Raw genomic sequence first — 20,921 nt, 5'->3', positions numbered from 1 at the left:
AAGAAACCCAAAGACTTTTCATCCTGTGCAGGTGTCCATTAGGACACCAGGGGCTGACCAGTGCACTCATCTTGCCCTCTGTCTTTCAGCTATCCACCCCTTCCCATTAGGGATAGTGACTCTCCTGACCCCAAAATTCTTGGGGTTTTCCCAAAGCTTTGAAACTTTGCCTGAATCAGTGCTGCCCAGATTTGAGGGTCAATGAGGCAGTCCTTACCTCAGCCCTCTGTATCTAGGTGACCCTAGACACCAGACCATACTTTATCCCATGCAGTCATCCAGGATTCCAGAGCTAGAAGTATATATACTGGGTATACTCTACCTCCCTTTTCCTGTCTTGCTCAGGGAACAATAATCAAATGAATATTTCTGCTGCTTGTAGAAGGGGCATGATGATCTACTGCTTGTATCTCCACTCACAATTTGTCTGCCCCAGACCTAGACCAAAGCTCCCTTCCTTGCCTACCACTGTGTAACTGTATCCCCTTCTCCCCAGCAGAATATGGGGTCCTTGAAGGCAAGGGCTTTCTCGTTTTTACATTAATATTCCTCGTACCTAGCTGTAATAGTAATGAAATTTGAAGTTCCTTTTGTATTGCTAAGCTGAGAGGTACTTAGCACCTAGTTCTAATTAAGCCCGAATTAAAGAAACAGAAGGTATGAACTCCTGTGGCTGACATAACAAGGAGGGACAATACAGTATATAAAGAAGAACCCCAGAGAAGGAGAGTCAGAACTCCTTGGGATAAGCTTTGTGGAGGCGGAAGCAGCTGCTGCCGAGGAGGCTGAAGAGGAAAGGCCCAGGTTGGAGAGAATGATTTTGATCTTGGGAACCTGGGTGAAGTGATTTTGATTCTGGGAACCAGCTGGAGCTTCTGCTGGGGAGCTACCAGCTTCTCCTGGGAGCCTAAGACTTCCAAGGACCAGCTGGAGCTGCAAGCATGACTGTGATGCTGGTACTTTGTATGTGGCTTTGTTAAGCCTTGAATTCCCAGGAACAGAGACTGTGAAGGATTTAAGGTGGACTGGACACTGTGAGCTTCAGCATGGTACAGGAACTGCATGAAGAACTGGACTAGGAACTGGGAGCTATCTGCCATTGAATCCAGGTGACAGTTTGGTGAATCCAGGTGGGAGCTGGGACCATGGAAGGGAATCCAGGGAATCCAAGAGCCTACCTCAGGTCAAGATGAAAAGACCTCTCCTGGAATACTGAGTAGTGACTGACTCTGATGTGAGGTTTTGCTTTGGCACTCACTTTGGGAAGAGTTGTGTGATTTGGCCAGATGAGACTCTAGGCAGCCATTGAGCCCCCTAGCTTTGAAAACCCAGATATTGGTGCTTCCCTCTCTGGTAACTAACTAGGTATGGATGTAATGGTGAGACAGCTGGAAGCTCTGTCTGATGAATTGTGTAATTTATTTGTGATTGAATTAAAGACTCTGTGATTGACTAAATGAATCTACCACCTGGGGGTGGAATACTTTGACTTTTGAATTTTGTGTCCCTTAAGGATAATTGAATGATTGAGTTATTAAGTGATTGATTGACTAAATGATTGTACTTTGTTCAAAACCATGTGACCACTGTGGTGAAAACTATGTGGCCATTTCTGTGATAGTTGTGAATGCTGTATTTTGATTTTCTGTGATAAGTTGTAACATTGTGAATGATGTACCTTGATTTACCATGAATGTTTTACTCTGATTTGTTATTGAATAAATGGAGTGTTTACTATACTATGTAATCAGAACCTTGAAAGCTGTTCACAGTAGTATTCTTCTGGAAAGCTGCTCCTGCTTGGCTTTACACTAGCCAAATGTCATAGAACATAATAGACACTAAGCAGTAGATTATCCTATGGGTGAGACAGGAGGTGGCATGTGCCAGGCAGTTTGTATGTAGTATGTGCTACCACCTCCCTTCAGGCACCAGTGGAGACAACTCAGAACCAAGAGTCTAAGAAAACTGGGAATAACAGCACATCTCTGACCAGGGCTTCTTAAACTTTTTCTGCTTCGGACCTCTTTCTGCAAAGTGTGCATTCCTTGTGTTCAGAACCAAGGAAACACTGAAGTCATACAATGCAACATGGGCAAGCAGTGCCAGAAACATCTCAGATTCGTTACGCATTTTATTTTGAATGAATTTTTGGTCATCACGTAGAAATCTTTTACTGTTGCCAAATTTGGGGTTGCAACCCATAATTTAAGAAGCATTGTCTTAGACTGCCATCCTTACTTCCAGCCCCAGCCATATCAGAGGGGAACAACTCTTGGAGAAAATGGATCCTGCTACTGCCACCAATGAGAAGCTAAGCCCAAGAATAGCAGCATTGACCCTGCTTCCAGGCTGGCCCCAGCAGCTGTCTTTCAGGGACTCAACGCTGTTTTAGACATATGTCCTGGCTGCTAACAATGCAGGCACAGCATCCCTTCCCTCCATAGCAGATAGAGCTACTAAAGACCTGGAGAAAGAAAGTCTTTGGCACTAGCAGGTGGTTCAGCATCAGAAATGGATATGATTTTTTCAGTGAAAGTGACATTAACGAAGCTGTTGCACCTTAAGAAACACTGAGCCTTTCCATCTAAATTGCAGCTACAACCTTCAATATGTGTTGTCTTCCTTTATTAGAATATGATGTCCTTGGAATTTTTTTGCTTTTATATATATATATATATATATATATATATAAATTTTGCTTTTCTATTCATGTTTTACTCATAGTAAAGGCTTAATAAAATATTTTCATTCATTCAATAAATATTAGTTAATTGATCTCGAAGATAGCACATTCTTCTTATGTGTCTCTCATTAGTAAAGGTAGCCAAGGATTATGTGGAAGGAGAACCTCTTGTATCAAAGAGTAGTAGATGGAGGGTGAATTGATGTTGAGGAGAGTAATAATAGGCCTGTGCAACCTAAAATCAAACAATGAACAAACATTTATTAGCACCTACTTTGTGCCAAGTGCTAGGTGCTTTGTTTCAAAGACAAAGGTGAAACAGTTCTTGCTGTCAAGAAGCTTACATTCTTTCCAAGGAAACACATGTATGTATATCTATGTAAATTTTAAAAAAAAAATGTGAGAGAGATTCAAGGTGATTTGGGGGAGAGGACACTAGGAGGTGGTTGCATTAGGAAACTTCATGAAGGGGAATCTAATTTATTTATTTATTTATTTTTAGTTTCCAACATTCATTTCTACAAGATTTTGAGTTACAAATTTTCTCCCTGTCTTTCCCCTACCCCCAGCCCAAGATAGCAAGCCTATTGAATACCCCTTCCCCCAATCTGCTCTCTCTTATATCCTCCCCCATTCCCTCCCAACTTTCAAGTAGAACAAGTTGGATTTCTATACCCCAGTGCCTGTATAAAGTCCATAGTTCTAACTAGGATCTCTTTTTCTTTTTTTTGGAGGGGGGAAGGAAGGCAATTGGGGTTAAATGACTTGCCCAAGGTCACACAGCTAGTAAATGTGTTGCATGTCTGAGGCTGGATTTGAATTCAGGTCCTCCTGGGTCCAGGGCCTGTGCTCTATTCACTGCACCTACTAGCTGCCCCCAATGAATGTGAATCTATAGAGGAGTCTTGAAGGAAATTTCTAAGAAATGACTTCAAGAAAGAGTAAGTTCCAAAGGCATGAAAGTGGATAATGGCTATGTATGAGATACAGTAAAGTCAGATTGACTGAACTATATACAGTACTTGAAGGGGAATGATATATAATAAGGCAGGAAAGAAAGGTGGGTTAAGGCTGGGTTGTTAAAGGCTTTAAATACCAGAGAGGAATTTATATTTGATCCTAGAAGACATGGGGAACCCCCAATGTTTGTTAAACAGGGAGTGACCTTTTCAAATGTGCACTTAAGAAAAAACTTTTTGAAATCTTTGTGGAGGACAGATTGGAGTGGGGAGAGACTTGAGGCAAGGAGAAGAATTAGAAGCCTGTTGAGGTAGTCCAGTAGAGGAGTGATGAGTCTTGAACGAGGGTGGTGCCTTTGTAGGTGGAGAGAATGGGGCATAAGCAGTGGTAGTGGTTGTCCTTGAAGAGTGATAAAATGACATCATTGTGTTGGGGTCAAGGTACAGTATGTCTGATCACATCAACACGAGCACCAAAAGCTCTGTGGCAGGTCGGACTCAAATAGTCTATATTAGCCCAGATAGTCTGAGCAAAAGATATAGGGGTAAAAATGGAAGATTTGGCAAGTTCTCTCTCTCTCTCTCTCTCTCTCTCTCCCTCTCTCTCTCCCTCCCTCCCTCTCTCCCCCTCTCTCCTCCCTCTTTCTGCTTCTCTCTCTCTTCCTCCCTTCCCTTCCTTTTCTCTCTCACACACACATATACCCACATCCATATATATATATATATACACACACACATATGTGTATATTATATATATGTATATTTTTATGGGATATACATATGTACATACATATATATGTATGTGTATGTGTATGGGATGAGAAAGAATGTGAGGTAGAGGATGAGCCTGAGGGTGATTCAAAAGTTGATGGTGCCTTTGGTTGAATTTAGGGGAAAAGATAACGAGTTCTGTTTTGAACATTTTGAGTTCACTCTACTATTGTTGAGCAAGACTTTGAATGCTCTCGCCCCCTGCAAATTGACATTTGTTATTGTATTTCATTTGTGGCTGACTCTTTGTGACCCCATTTGGGGTTTTCTTGGCAAAGATACCGGAGTGGTTTGCCATTTCTTTCTCCAGCTCATTTTACAGATAAAGAAACTTAGGCAAACTTAGGGTTAAGTTGCTTACCCAGCTAGTAAGTGTCTGAGGGCAGATTTGAACTCAGGAAGATGGGTCTTCCTGACTACAGTCCAGTACTCTATCTACTGGGCCATGTAGCTGCCCAAATTGACATAGATAACAACAACAAAAAATAGTCAATGTTAGGTAGTGGGAAAACAAGGTCACTAAATAATGTTGATTTGAGCTATGACAGGGCAGCTAGGTGGCACAGTGAGTAAAGCGCTGGCCTTTAGTCAGGAGGACCCGAGTTTGGTTCCGTCCTCAGACACTTAACACACACACACACACACACACACACACACACACACACACACACACACACAAAACTAGCTGTGTAACCTTGGGCAAGTTACTTAACCTCAATTGCCCTCCAAAAGGCAAAAAAAAAAAAAAAGATTTGAGCTATGATTTGGTCTAATCATACTAGATATCAGTTTGGAATCATGCAAGTGTAATCCTGGCTTCTCATGCATCCCACCCTTAAAGACTTAGAGACAAAAGAATGCATGGAGTCTTTGCTGGGGAGACAAAAGATTCAAGTGATACTAAAGTTTATCATTTGGTAACACATGGAAGACAGACTTCTGGAATTGTGTTTTTGGAGGCTTCTGGGAGAGAGGGCCCAGAAACCAAGATAGAAGAAAGGCAAGTAGATTCACTATCTCTTGGTGAGGTTCTCCTGCCTTTTACTTTGAGAGCTGATGAACTCTCAAGTTGCAGACCATAGGAATCAAACTAAAGAGCTATCTTTCCCTCATGAGCTGCTGATTGGGCTGCTACTTGATAAGACTATACAACAGCCTGAGGAAATAAATGGTTCCCCCTCAATTGCCAGTTAAAGAGGGATTAGCTCAAAACTCCTCTCTCCATCAAACCCTTTAGAAGAGGGCTGAACTAAGAGAAGATTATTGTGACTTGGCAGCTGAAAGCATAAATTCTTTTCCAAATGAACTATTCCCCCATTTCTCATTGCCCTTTCATTGCTATCATTTAGACCCCTCCTCTTTTTAAATTAAATTTTATATTACTCTGAACTTCACAAATATCAATATCTCAACATTTTCATAGGCAGAGTAGGAAAAGAATATTATGTATTGATATGTGAATCTATTATGTACAGCTTATTTCTGGTCATGAACTCTTCTCCTATCTTTAGTTGTGAAAGGTATCTCCTTTCTTGCTCTTCTAATTTGCTTATTCTATGACCTTTTATATAGCTGAAGTTGGAGTTGATGTGATTGAAAAAACTCATTTGGAGTTTATGTGATGTGAGATGTTGGTCCAAACCTATTTTTTGCTAGACTATTTTTTAGTTTTCCCAGCTGTTTTTGTGGAATAGTGAGTGAAACTTTATACCAACAGTTAGTTATTGAACTCTTTGCCACCATATTCATTTGTTTCTGGGTCTTGTATATCTAATATGTTCCATCACTCAAAGATATCATGGGAGTGGTTGGGACTGATGAATATAAATTACTACCCCCGTTGTCTAATGGGTCTTAGAATAAGCTACAGTCTCCCATACACATAATGGTTACATTTAACAATTCCAGTAACAAACAAGAAATTCTACAAGTGACTAGGACAAAGATCCTCAAATATAAAGGAAAGGAAAATGGAATAACGAGAGTATTACTACACCCACCAGAAATTTCAAGAGGGAGTAGAATAATTTATTCCAAAGAGTAAAGAAGCTCAAAATGCAACCCAAGGTGACCTGTCCTACAAATCTAAGCCTAACCATTAATGAGAAATGATTGAAGTTAAATAAAAAGAGGCATTTGAAACATTCCTAGAAACAAAATCAGACCTGAAGAAATTATTTGCTTCTTAAACACTCCAAACAACAGAAATACAAGAAATACCGCAACCAAGGATGACATCAATAATAAAATAAAAACAGAAACACTCTTAAGAAATATCTTTTTAAGGGGTGGCTAGGTGGTGCAGTGAGTAGAGAGCCAGCCCTGAAGTCAAGAGGACCTGGGTTCAAATCCAGCCTCAGACACAACCCAAAAAACTAGCTGTGTGACCTTGGGCAAGTCACTTTAACCCTAATTGCCCTCCAAGGAAAAAAAAAGAAATATCTTTTTAAATGCACACAAAGCAATAAGAATGAAAGCCAAAGTTGAATAGAAATGATCGTAGAGAAAAAACTTGAAACATCATGCACCAAATCTAAATACCCCCACCCCTTCCTACCATCCCTCCCTATGTACAAGTCAATTGATGTTTTGTTTTGTTTTTTACAGGACTAAATTACAGAATGGGAGGGCACATAAAAGGGGAAAAGGAGAAGATAGAGGATAAAATCAAGTCAAAGACTAGGGGAAATAACTTAGTCTCTCAGGGAAAAGAGATCCTATAGGAGAATAGGCAAAGAAGTAAAGGGCAGACTTTTGAAAAGGGGGAAGATATGGAGAAACCTTGTTTCAGTGGTGGGAGTGGGTATGATTGATGAATGCTAACATAAGAGAAAGAACTATATTCTATAAAGGGAAATTGGGAGTTTACAATGGCTATAGCAATTTGTAGGGACTTGGTACTTAGACCACTAATTCTGCCTCAAAAGAAAGAGAATCAGAGTACCTGGAGGCAGCATAGATCTAGGGAGATTTCAAGGCAAAGGGGAAAATGACCATGGAGAGGGCAAAGATCAATAATGAAATGCACAATCAGGGATAGAGGAAAATTCCTACCATGAGACAATATCTTTTCTATCACCTGTAATAATTAATATTTCTAAGAGCGAGACAACAGAAAAAAGGGACAGGCGACTGAGGGACAAGGTAATAACATAGAAACTGCTTAGAAGAAGGAACCTAAAATAGTTATCTTAGAAGCCTTAATTCTATGAGAGACTAAAGACGGACTAAAAAAGTATGCAGTATACATGTAAAAGAATGAAAACCTATAATAGACAAAAAGGGAAGATAAATAATGAAGAGAATGAAGGAAATAATTCCTTTTTAGAAAAAGGCAACAAAAATGAAAATTTGAAGCCAACAAAATAGAAGGGAGGGAGAGGAAGGAGTATTTTATTTGACTACTTAACTGAAAGGGAAAAAAGGAGGAAGAATTAAAATGCTAGATAAAATGAACTAATAAGCAAAACCCCAAAACCAGGGAAACAGGTAACAAACCAAGAGTTTAAGAGAGAGTTTGTGGGAATGGGGCTGCCTTAAAAATAAATTAATGTAAAATAATTTGAAGAGACATAATGTTGTGCTTGCAGAGGAAAGAAGCGAGGATCCTAATTTAGGGGGAAAAACTATATTAGAGACAAATGGAGGAAACATAAAAATAACTCATAACTTTAAATGTGAATGGATTAAATAATCCAATGAAATGAAATACAGATTGAATAAGAAAAATAAACCCTAAATTCTGTTGCTTATAAGAAACACACAAAAAACAAGGACATAAAAAGAATAAAAATGAGGAGCTGTTAAAAAATTAGTGATGTATTAAATGAGTCCAAAAAAACAAGAGCTGCAATTATGCTATCAGACAAAGCAAAAACATTCAAAACATAAAAAGGGATAAATGAGGAAATGACATTATGCGAATTCACAACAAACCAACATCAATATGAAACTGATATGCTCCAAATGCCTTAACATCTAAATTCACAAAGGAAACATTAAATTAACTACAAGAAGATGTAGACAGTAACACATAGTGGCAGGAGATTTCAGTGTCTCTCAGTGTTGGATAAATTTAACAGAAAGATACACGAAAGGAAAAATATAGAATTGAATTCTTCAAGGCACTAGAACTAAAAGACTTGTAGCATCTTCTAAAGAGGGCTGCTAAAGGATATACATTATTTCCCATCAATTCATGGAACTTTAAAAAAAAGTTGGCTATGCATCAGGGCATAGAGACATCAGAAATAATAAATATATCCTTTACAGACCAGAATACAATAAAAATAGTAAACAGTTGAGAGACCATGAACAAAAGACACAGGTCCAATGAAGACTTAACAATGAAATTCTAAATGATAAGTGGATCAAAAAAAAAAACGAATCATAGAAACAGTCAAGTGAAAGAAAATGATATTGATGAAACAACAAACCAAAATTTCTAGGAGGCAGGTAAAGTAGTCTCTGGGGGAAATCATATCCCTACACTCATCCATTAACAAAATAGAAAAAAAAAGAATGATTAAACTGAATATGCATTTTTAAAAATTAGCTAGCAAAAAGTAAATTAAGCACAAAAGAGCAAATTAACCACAAGATATTAAAATTTAGAAGAGAAAGAGATAAACTAGGAACAAAAACCCCACAAAACTGATAAAGCTAAAAGGTGATTATTTGAAAAGGTTAATACAATTTAATCTAATTAAAAAGAAGAGGGCATAAAATCAAATCAACAAAATAGCAAGTGAACAAGGTGAAATTACAAAAAAGACCAGGAGAAAAGGAATAATCAGAATGCATTACACATGGTCATGCTAGCAAAACAGAGGACACAATAAAATAGAGGAATACCTTTAAAAGTATAGAATACGCAAATTCACAGATAACCAAACTAGCAATAAAGGTACTACAAAGGAGAAAAAATTCCTGGACCTGATGGATTCAGGGGAGATTTCTATCAACCTTTTAAAGAACTAGTACTAATACTAAACAAATTAGCCTCAAAAACTGAGAAAGAAAGCACCCTGCCAGATTCACAAACATAGTTCTAATACCCAAACCAGAGAAGAATAAAGCACAGATGGAGAACTATAGACCAAGAGCATTAATAAATATCAATTCAATATTTTAAAATAAAATCCTGTCAGACTACAGTGATTAATCCAAGAAATCATTTGTTATGACCAATTTGGATTTATACCAGGGATGCAAGAATAGCTCAACATTGGAAAATAATCAACAAAATTATTCATATTAAAAACAAAAACATCCCAAGCCACATGATTATCCCAATAGATGAAGGAAAAGCCTATGACAAAGTATAATACTCATTTAAATTAAAAACCTTATAGAGTATAGCCATAGGGGGACTTTTTTTTAACATCATCAAATGCATCTATCTAAAATCAAAAGCAGGCGTCATATACAAAATGGATACACTAAAATTTTTCCCACTACATACAGAAGTAAAGCAGCTAGGTGGAAGAGTGGATAGGGCACTGAGGCTTGGAATCAAGAAGACTCATCTTATGACTTCAAATCCAGCCTCAAACACTTACTAGCTATGTGACCCTGGGCAAGTCACTTATCCCTGTTTGTCTCAGTTACTCATCTTTACAGATGAGCTGGAGAAGAAAATGGCAAACCACTCCAGTATCTGTCTTTGCCAAGAAAACCCAAAATGGGATCATGAAGAGTTGAACATAACTGAAATGACTGAACAACAAAAAAGCAAGTGTGTCTGCTCTCTTAACTATTATTTGATATATTTCTAGAAGTAAGAGCAATAATAATGACAAGAGAAAAAAATTAAAGGCAAAAAGATAAGTAAAGAGGAGATAAAACTTCCCATTTGCTGATATTTTGATTGCTTATTTAGAAAATCCTCGGGAGTCAGAGGATCTAATTGATATAATTAATAGCTTCAACAAAGTTGCAGGTTTGAAATAAACCTCAGAAATTAACTACATTCTTTTATAATAATAAAAAGGAAATAATTTTATGGGAAATCCCATTCCAAATAAATATAAAATACATAAAGTATCTACCAAAGCACACAAAAGACTCATAGATTCAATGACAAAGTGTTTCTTAAAGAAATGAAGAATGGAGCAGCTAGATGGCACAGTGAATAGAGCACAGGACCTGAGTTCCAATCCAGCCTCAGACTTTTAACACCAGCTGTGTGACGTTGGGCAAGTCACTTAACCCCAATTGCCCTGCCCCCCCAAAAAAAGACCAAAAAAAGGAAATGAAGAACAACTTAAATCACTGAAGGAATATTCAGTTATTCTGGGCTATGTAAATATAATAAAAATAGCTATGCTACCAAAGTTAATTTATACTTTTAACATTATACCAATCAAATTATCAAAAAGACACCTTGTAGAACTTGAAATAATGATATTTTGAAAAATTAAATATAGAGAATATGAAGGGAAATTATGAAAAGATCACTCCTAGACCAAATTTCACTTCTATAAGAGAACCTCCTCCCACGTCAGCTGGATCTGTGCCTCTATGACTAGGAATATCACTATTCCCCTAGTGGGAGTTTGGAAAAATTTGGAAAAATTAAATATGTAGAATATGAAGGGAAATTATGAAAAGATCACTCCCACTGCCACACACCAATAAGCTATATTATTAAGAAGTAGTCATCAAAACCATTTGGTACTGGTTTAAAAATAAAGAGATGGATCAATGAAAGAGGCTTGACAAAGGATAATCAGAAACAATGGAACTTGGAAATCTCAGTGTTAGATAAATTAGAAAACACAATTACTTAGGAAATTACTTTGATTAAAAACTTCTGGGAAGACTGGAAATAAGTATAGCAGAAATTAGGCTTAGACCAGCACCCTACAGTATATTCTACTTTGAAAGAATATGCCACTATCAAGGTAGCTAGATAACACAGTGTACAGGGCACTGGGTCTAGAGTTAGCAAGACAAGTTCAAATTCAACCTTTGATACTTACCAGCTATGTGACCCTGGGCATGTCACTTAACCTATGTCAGGTTCTGTTTTCTCAACTGTAAAATGTTAAATATTAGGGTTGTTGTAAGGATCAAATAAAATAATATTTATAAAGCATTTAATACAATGCTTAGCACATAATAGGCACTTAATAAATTTTCTTCCTTATTTTCTTCCTTTCCTTCATTTTATTGTACTAACTGGATATGTGATTTTTTTTTTTGCTTTTTTTTTGGAGGGGGAAGACAGGGCAATTGGGTTGTTAAGTGACTTGCCCAAGTGTCTGAGGCCGGATTTGAACTCAGTTCCTCCTGACTCCAGGGCTGGTTCTCTATTTACTGTGCCACCTAGCCACCCCTGGATATGTGACTTTTAATAATAAAGATCATATTATACAAAAAATTAGAAAAGAAGCAGATCATATATCTCTCGCAGCTATGGAAAGGAGATGCATTTTTAACCAAACAAGGGATAGAGGCAATTACAAAAGATAAAATAAATTTGATGATGAAACTGAAAGTCTTCTCCAGAAACAAAAGTAATGTACCTGGGATAAGAGGGGAAATGGTCGAATGAGGAAAAAACATCTGTGTGTCAAGTGTCTTTGATAAAAAGGATACTTTTAATATATATGTGTATATATGTATATATGTATGTATATAATATGTATGTATGCGTGTATATAAAAGCAATTAATAGAATATAAGATGTATATATGTATGTGTATAAAAGCAATTAATAGAATATAAGACCAAAACTCCTTCTCTAATAAGTAAGAAGTCAAAGGATATGAACTGTTCTTAAAAAGGTTTGTGAACTATTAACCAGCTAAAAGGATATCCCATATCAGTAATAATAGAGAGCTGCAGATCAAAACAACCTTGAAAATTGGGGAAAAAAATGACAGAAGCTAGGAATAGCTAATGTGGAATGGATATTGGGGAGATAGGCACACAAGGGCATTGTTAGTGGGTACAGCCATTTTGGAAAGCAATTTGGAATTATGCAAATGAAGTGTCCAAAAGAACCATTTCCTTTGAAGCAGAGATTCTCTTACTTTATTTGTACCCCAAGAAGGCATTAATAATAAGGAAGTTCTTACACACACACAAAGTATTTATCTCAGTACTTGTTGTGGTTGTTGGTTTTGTCCTTCATTTACAAAGAGGACCAATGACATTATGGGGTAATGTCTTGAGTAACACATAAATTGGATTTAAGTGAAGTGGAGTCACACAAAGTTGTCAGCCTCACTCTCTTCCAGAGTCATCAGAGTCTAGTGGCAAGAGGGAAGTCAGGACTGGTGCATGTTGGTGTCTTCAATGTCAGACCAAGCTCTAAGCGCTCCACCTGCTTCAACTGCCTTCGTGGCTGTCGGAACAGATTGTTTTCATTTGCCCTTTCTGCCAGGGGAAGCCTCCATGTTCTTGGGGCAGACATCCTTTTCACTCACTGATGAGTTTGAGGCCTGTCTGTTACCCTCAACCTGGTTTAGCCCTACCATGATGGTTTACTGGGGATGTGGCCACTACACATGCTACAGCTTCTCAGAGCTACAGGTAAAAGTTGGGTGAAATTGTCCAGTAACAGCTTTTTCTTATATAGAATCCCACTTAAAGCACTTAAATTTCACTTCTGTAAGAGAACTTCCTCCCAGGTCAGCTGGATCTGTCCCTGTGTAACTAGGGATACCACTATTCCCCTAGTGGCAGATGCTGAACCTTGGGACTGGAGGAAAAGGGTACCAGAGGCTCTAGCAGTTTTGCCAAACCAAATCAGAAACAAAACAATATTTAATTTCAACCCCTGATATTAAAGTTCTAAAACCACTTAAAATTTTAATTTTTTTCAGTTAACAAAATCTTTTTTTTCCCCTACTTCCCTCCACCCATTGAAAAGAAAAACAAAACCCTTATAACCAATATGCATAGTCAAGCAAAACTTGACTATGACCCCACAATGACCATATCCAAAAAATATACATCTCATTTTGTATCCTGAGTGCATAACCTTTCTCTCAGGAGGTAGGTAGCATCAGTCCTTTAGAATCATGGTTAGTCAATGAGTTGATTAAAATCCTTAAATCTTTCAATTGTCTAAAACTAATTTTTTTTAAAAAACTGGATCTATTATTTCATTAGCATTGAGAACTCCCAGTGATGAAACTTCCCTACCAATGCAGACTAGCACCTATTCTGAAACATAAAGTCTTAGTTGCCTGGGGAACTGAGAGATTAAATGACTTGTCCAAAGTTAACAGTCAGTATGTGTCACACTTGAACCCAAGTCTTCATGACTCCAAGGAAGGCTCTTTCTTGACTTTGACACAGTGACTCCCAATTATTAGTGTTCAGAGTATTAGTGCAAGACTCTGTTACAGGCAGGATTACCCTCTTGTTGTTCAGTCATTTCAGTTGCATCTGACTCTCTTGGAAAACCCTATTTGGAGTTTTCTTAGCAAAGATGCTAAAGTGGTTTGCCATTTGCTTCTCCAGCTCATTTTACAGATGAGGAAACTGAGGCAAACAACATTAAATGATTTGCCCAGGATCAAACAGCTCTAAAGTATCTGAGGCCAGATTTGAACTTAGGAAGTTGAGTCTTCCTGACTCCATGCCAGTCCCTCTATCCATTACTCCACTTAGCTGCAGGATAACCTTCAGTCAACATTATTTCACAATAACAGCATTAATACATTATACACCACCCCCACCATCCTTTTGTATGATTGAATTATATCATTCAACAATTTCCTGAGATGCAAATTGAAGAGTCTATCACCTTCCAAGAAGTAATATTCTAAAATAATTTTCTTATTTTACAGCAGACAGGAAACATCAGAAATTCCCTTAGAGAAAACATTTTGCTACAGAATTTAGAAGAATAATCGAACAATTTTCAAAAAATGCTCTCTAGTAGAGTTGCCAGAAAGCCAACCCCATGACCAATTTTGCCCAGTGCCCCATTCTTCCACTTACCCATCTGTTCATAGCATGGGATAAGAGAAAATTTGCTCCAGAGTTGTGGAGAGTGTGACAGAGAGTCAATCAGGGAAGAGTAAAAGGATTACCTTATGGCATTGAGAACTCAGGTAATATTAGGTATCGTGAATAAGTAATGGATTCCATTGACATGGTTATGTGACTTTCTCTAGAAGCCTGTTAGTATTTCTAAGAAAGGAAAGTGAAGCCAGAACAGGGGAAATAGACTGGAAAAGAAGAAAGGAGTGGAGGGACTGGAGTGGGGAGGGTCAATGAGTCAGTTTTAGTATGTGCCAGGCACTGGGCTAAATGTTAAGAATACGAAAAAAGGCAAAAAAGACAGTCTCAAGAAGCTCACAATTTAATGGATGGGGTGGGAGAGAGACAGCATTTAAAAGGAAACTGAAATGAGAGGGTGGTGGGGGAGGTTCCATTTGGGGCATAATGAAGTTCAGAGGATGAAGTTCTCACATGGGAAAGGCAGAAATGGCCAACTTGAGTGATCAATTTGGCAGGAGCTCTTCCCTTTCCTACATCCATCTTCTCCAGTATGAGGGAGGAAGGGATCCCAGGGGCAGGGGAGTACTGATGAGTTATAAGTTCTGATAAGTACTGATAAGGTATAAGGGTTGCTGTGATCTTGCAGGAGGTTCCTCTGGAATGATGAAGTCCCTAGGAGTGCAGCCTGTGGGAAATGAAGAGGTCAAAGAGAAGACAAAGAATAGATTTAGGAGGAATGAAGAAGAGGGAAGAAGAGAGAAGGACAAGAGGTTATAGTTATATAGAGGAATTTCAGAATTTTGAATTGTGAATGTAGAATAATTGAGGGTGATGATTATGAAGGTCCATTATTATCTGTGACCAGAGTGAAAAAGGAGATGATGGAAGAAGATATCTGAATGATGGAAGATGAGGAGGAAAAAGAAGGGAGTTCTCATCCAATGGTTTCAGTTTTGTGAGAGTAGAGACCAGGATCAAAAGGAAAGTTATTTTCCTGGGCTGCCCTGTGGTAGGAAGAAGGTCTTAGGAGATTAAGCCACTCCACAAATTCCTGTTGTTCAGGTCTGTCTGACTCTTCATGACCTCATTGGGAAGTTTTCTTGGCAGAGATACTGGACTGGTTTGTGGTTTCATTCTCCAGTTCATCTTATAGATAAGGAAACTGAAGAAAACTTAGGTAAGTGACTTGCCCAGGGTCACACAGCTAATCAGTGTCTGAGACCAGATTTGAACTCACAAAGATGAGTCTTCCTGACTCCAAGCCTGGCACTCTAACCACTGTGTCACCTAGCCACCCCTCAAAATCCTGAGAGGTGTGGAATTATAAAAAGGGCAAGTACCCAGATAACTCTGCTTCATAGTGACACCTGCTGGCTGTGCCTGGAATGCTTTCCCTCCAAAGAACAGCTCAGATGTCTCTTCCTACAGCTGACTTTTCGTGATCTCTCCCCACACAGCTGCAAAACTACTTACTTTCCATAAATGTTCTATCCATTTATCTGTGGAATACAGAATTGTTTTTTCTTTTTTAAAGCATTTTAAAATATTTTTTTTTATTTTTTAGTTTACATCATTCATTTCAACAAGATTTTGAGTTACAAATTTTCTCCCCATTTTTTCCCTACCCACCACCCCAAATCAGTGATCCCACTGAATATCCACTCCCCCAATCTGCTCTGTCCCATATCTTTCCCCATCCCTCCTCCAACTTTCCAGTAGGGCACAGTGGATCTCTATGCCCCAGTGCCTGTATATTTTATTTCCCAGTTACATGTAAAATAATAATAATAAATGTTTTTTAAACATTTGATTTTAAACCTTTGAATTCGAGATTCTTTCCCTACCTTTCTCATCACCACTCTTACTGGGAAGATAAGCAAATCGATATAGGTTGTACATGTGTAGCTATGCAAAATATTTCCATAGTGGATATATTGTGAAAGACTGACTATATTTCCCTCCATCCCATCCCACCCTCCACTTGTTCTATTCTCTACTTTGATCCTATCTGTTTTCAAAAGTGGGTGCTTCCAACTTCCCTCTCCCCCAGCCTTCCCTCCCTTCTATCATCCCCTTCCCCCCTACTCTCCTGTAGGGTGATACCCTATTTAGTGTGTATGTCATTCCCTCCCTAAGCCAAATTCAATGAGAATAAGGTTGACTCATTCCCTTTTGCCTTCCTGTTCTTCCCCTCCATAGTAACAGCTTTCCCTTGCCTCTTTTATATGAGATCATTTATCCTATTCTATCTCTCCCTATCTCCTGTCATTATATTCCTCTCTCACCTCTTAATTTCCCTTTTTAAGTATCATCCCTTCCTATTCAACTGGTCCTGTACCCTCTGTCTATGTATACCTGTACACATATATACACATACTCACATATGTATTCATATGCCCATATACCCTCCTATATAGACATATATATGTATGTACATATACACACACACACACACACACACACGCACATTTCTATTCCCTTCAACTATTCTTATACTGAGAAAAGTTTTATAAGTTACAATTATCATTTTTCCGTGTAGGAATGTAAGTAGTTCAACTTTGATAAGTTTCTTATGATTTCTTTTCCCTGTTTATCTTCTTATGCTTCTCTTGCTTCTTGTATCTGAATGTCAAATTTTCTATTAAACTCTGTTTTTTTCATCAAGAATGCTTAAAATTCCTCTGTTCCACTGAATGACCATGTTTTCCTTTGAAACATGATACTCAGTTTTGCGGAGTAGGTGATCCTTGGTTTTAATCCCAGCTCCTTTGACCTCTGGAATATCATATTCCAAGCCCTTTGATCTCTCAGTATAGAAGATGCCAGATCCTGTGTTATCCTGATTGTTTCCACAGTATTCAAATTGTTTCTTCCTGGCTGCTTGTAATATTTTCTCCTTGATCTGGGAACTCCAGAACCTGGCTATAATATTCCTAGGAGTTTTCTTTTTGGTATCTTTTTCAGGAGGTGATTGGTGGATTCTTTCAACCTCTATTTTGCCCTCTGGTTCTAAAACATCAGGAAAATTTTCCTTGAGAATATCTTGAAGGATGATTTATAGGTTCTTTTTTTGGTCATGGCTTTCAGATAGTCCAATAATTTTAAAATTATCTTTCCTGGATCTATTTTCTAGGTCAGTGGTTTTTCCAGTGAGATATTTCACATTGCTTTCTATTTTTTCATTTGTTTGTATCTGTTTCATAGTATCTTGATTTCTCATAAAGTCACTAGCTTCCATTTGCTCCAATGTAATTCTGAAGGAATGATTCTCTTCAGTGAGCTTTTGAGATTCTTTTTCCATCTGGCAAATTCGGCTTCTTAAGGCATTCTTCTCCTCATTGCCTTTTTGAGCCTCTTTTACCATTTGAGTTAGTCTATTTTTTAAGGTATTTTCTTCAGTCAGGTTGTTGACTCTCATTTCATAATTTTTTTTAAAGCAATTGGGATTAAGTAACTTGCTCAAGTTTACACGGCCAGTTATTTCTGGGTGTGGTGCTAAGTATCTGAGCCCAGATTCAATCCCCCAGGTTATCCTGACACTGGGGCTGGTGCTCTTATTCATTGAGCCACCTGGCTGCCCCTAAGCAATTGGGGTTAAGTAACTTGCTCAAGGTTACACGGCCAGATGTTTCTGGGTGGATTCTAAGTGTCTGAGACCAGATTCAATCCCCCACATCATCCTGACACTGGAGCCGGTGCTCTTACTCGCTGTGCTACCTGGCCGCCCATTTCATAATTTTCTTGCATCATTCTCATTTCTCTTCCCAATTTTCCCTCCACTACTCTTATTTGGTTTTCAAAATCCTTCTTAAGCTCCTCTATGACCTGTAAGCAGCTTATTCTTTTCTTGGGAGGTTCTGGTACAGGAGTTCTGACTTCTCTGTCTTCCTCCTGTTTCATGCTTTGATCCTTTTTGTCCCCCAAATAGGAGTCTAATGTCAGATTGCTCTGCTTCCTTTGCTTGCTCATGTTGACACTCAATTACTGGACTTTTGAACTTTTAGCCACAGTAGGACTCTGCTACCAGAGGGAGGAGCTTTTTCCCTTTCACTGGGGTTTTCTTAGCTGCTAGAACTATTAGTTGGGTGCCATCTCAGAAGCCTCTACTGGTTCTGGCACACTGGTCACACACCCTAGGACTTCTACCCCAGAAAGTGATCTAGATCCAAACAGACTAGTGTAATAGTGGTCACCCCTCAGACTGGTCACTTGGTCCCCCTACAATCTGCAGACCAGGAGCTCTGAAGCATCCACATGGCAGTGGCTGCACGTCTCAGGGCAAAGGCTGACCACATTCCGAATTACCAACTCCCAAAGTTCACACTGCATTGACCTCTCACTTTGTCCTTAGCATCTATGGGTTGATAATTCTGAAAACCATCACAGCTGCTGGTGATCTGAAGTCCCTCCAGCTGGTGGCTGGTTGTGGCTGCCCTGAGGCTAAAACCTCAGGCTCCCACGGGGCTGGGCTCAGCTTCCAACATGCTGTGCTGGTTGCTTCCTGCTGGCCTGCCAGGCTGTCTTTAGCAGGAGGTTACCTTCTCTGTGTCATTTTGTGGGTTCTGTAGCTCCAAAGTTTGTTTAGAGTAATTTTTTACATGAATTGGAGGAGGTGGAAGCAGGAGCCCCAAGGAAGTCCTGTTTCTTCTCCTCCACCTTGACTCCACCCCAGAACTGGCTTTTTGCAAGGAGAATGTAAACTCAAAAGTAGGGACTGTTAAAGTAAATAATAAAAAATTTTTTTTATATTTTTCTTTTTGCTTTTTGAAAGGGGGAAGGTAGGGCAATTGGGGTTAAGTGACTTGCCCAAGGTCACACAGCTAGTTTTGTGTTAAGTGTCTGAGGCCAGATTTGAACTCAGATCCTCCTGATTCCAGGGCTGGTGCTCTATTCACTGTGCCACCTAGCTGCCTCATAAATAATAAAAAAAAAAAAAAGAAAGCAAGGACTATTTCATTTGTGTCTATGTATCTCTGGTGCCTGGCACATAGTAGGTGCTCAATAAATGTTTATTCAATTTAATTAGCAACAGCATTATTGATGCCTGCCTGGGCTACCCAACCCAGCCCAGCCCAATGCAGCCTATCCCTGTATACCACATTGCTCCCCGCTAAATCTTCTTGTACTCTTATTTCATTCAGTGCCTTGTTTCGCTTTATTTTTTTAACTTCTTAATGACTTAAAAGAGAGGATTACCTATATGTGGTATGGTGCTATGCTCCAGATTAAATTATTCTCCAGGTTAAATCATGAACTCCATGTGCATAGTAATGTGGAATATATCTCTTTCTATTACACAGAGTCAATAACAGGAGGGTCACAGGGAAATGAATAATATGGATCAAACTGTCTTATGAGAGACTTTATGGGTATGCTGGATTGAACTTCTCATAACTTTTCAGCCTCTCTGAGATGGTATGCCTGGGTGCAAGATGATTGTATCTCCAAGGCAATGGAGACTTCTGGCAAGACGGGTTTTACTTTTGTGTAGCTGGGAGACCACATAGACAGCCGAGCTAAAATGGTGGCATCTAGGAAGCCAGGAGACTCAAAGTGTTCCAGAAGTCATTGGATCATAGGATCTAAATAGATACAGAGATAGATGATGGATACAGAATTAGAAGAGACTTTAAATGTCATTGAATTCCACACCCTTATTTTAGAGATGAGGAAACTGAGGATCAGAGGTAGCAAACAGAAGAGCCAAAAGTTGAACCCAGGTTTTCTCCAAATGCACTATTTCATTTGAGCTGTCGCAAAGATCAGCTACCAGTCTAAGTATGGATAACTTTCCGTCCAGCTTCATCAGAATCTGTGACATGTTTTCCATATTTTAGAGGCATGAGTAAACTATAATATAGGCTATTCTGGTGGGCATCAGCTGTGAGGCTAAGTGGATCTGGAAATGGTTGTTGAAGTATTTCTTTCTATTGCTTTGCATTCAAATTCTATACTAATGAAACATTTTACTGTTTCGTCATATGGTTCTGGCTTGGTGAGTTAGGAAGATGCAAGCTATATTTAGATAATGATGAGAAGTTCCCAAGCTACTGGATTGGGGTTCAAGCCATATAAGGTAAATTATATTTATATAGGTCTGTGGTCTCATGGATATGAGCACTCCCCCCAAAGATGTAGATCATGACCCGCTGAGGACTCTCGTCCATATCCTCCTACAAGTTTGCCAAAGAGGGTTCAACCAAAGTGTCGCTATTAATTGGTTAGCTTTTCTTTTCAACACGTGACTATTCTATCTTCTTTTATGATAATACATTTCTTTGATGCTATATATTTTACATTTGTTCTTCATAGTTCTTTATTTGTTATATATCGTAACCTACTCACACTCAGAGTATGTGCCTTCCCATTGTTCTTTGAATGATACAACTTATTTTTAATAATTTGGGGACTGTAGCCATGTCTTATAGGCATACAATAATGTTAATAAATATTTTTTAAATGAACCTTTGTTTTAGAAAGAGTTTGAGATTTCTAAAGGTGCATTGCAATTTCCTAAAAGCAGTCTAACCCTTTCTTGTTTA

This window comes from Petaurus breviceps, unplaced genomic scaffold (genome assembly GCF_028583685.1).
Source record: "Petaurus breviceps papuanus isolate PSGF00001 unplaced genomic scaffold, PetGlider_PUasm1.0 90977, whole genome shotgun sequence".
Classification (NCBI taxonomy): Eukaryota; Metazoa; Chordata; class Mammalia; order Diprotodontia; family Petauridae; genus Petaurus; species Petaurus breviceps.
The sequence above is the reverse complement of the archived record's forward strand: the minus strand, read 5'-3'. Positions refer to the sequence as shown.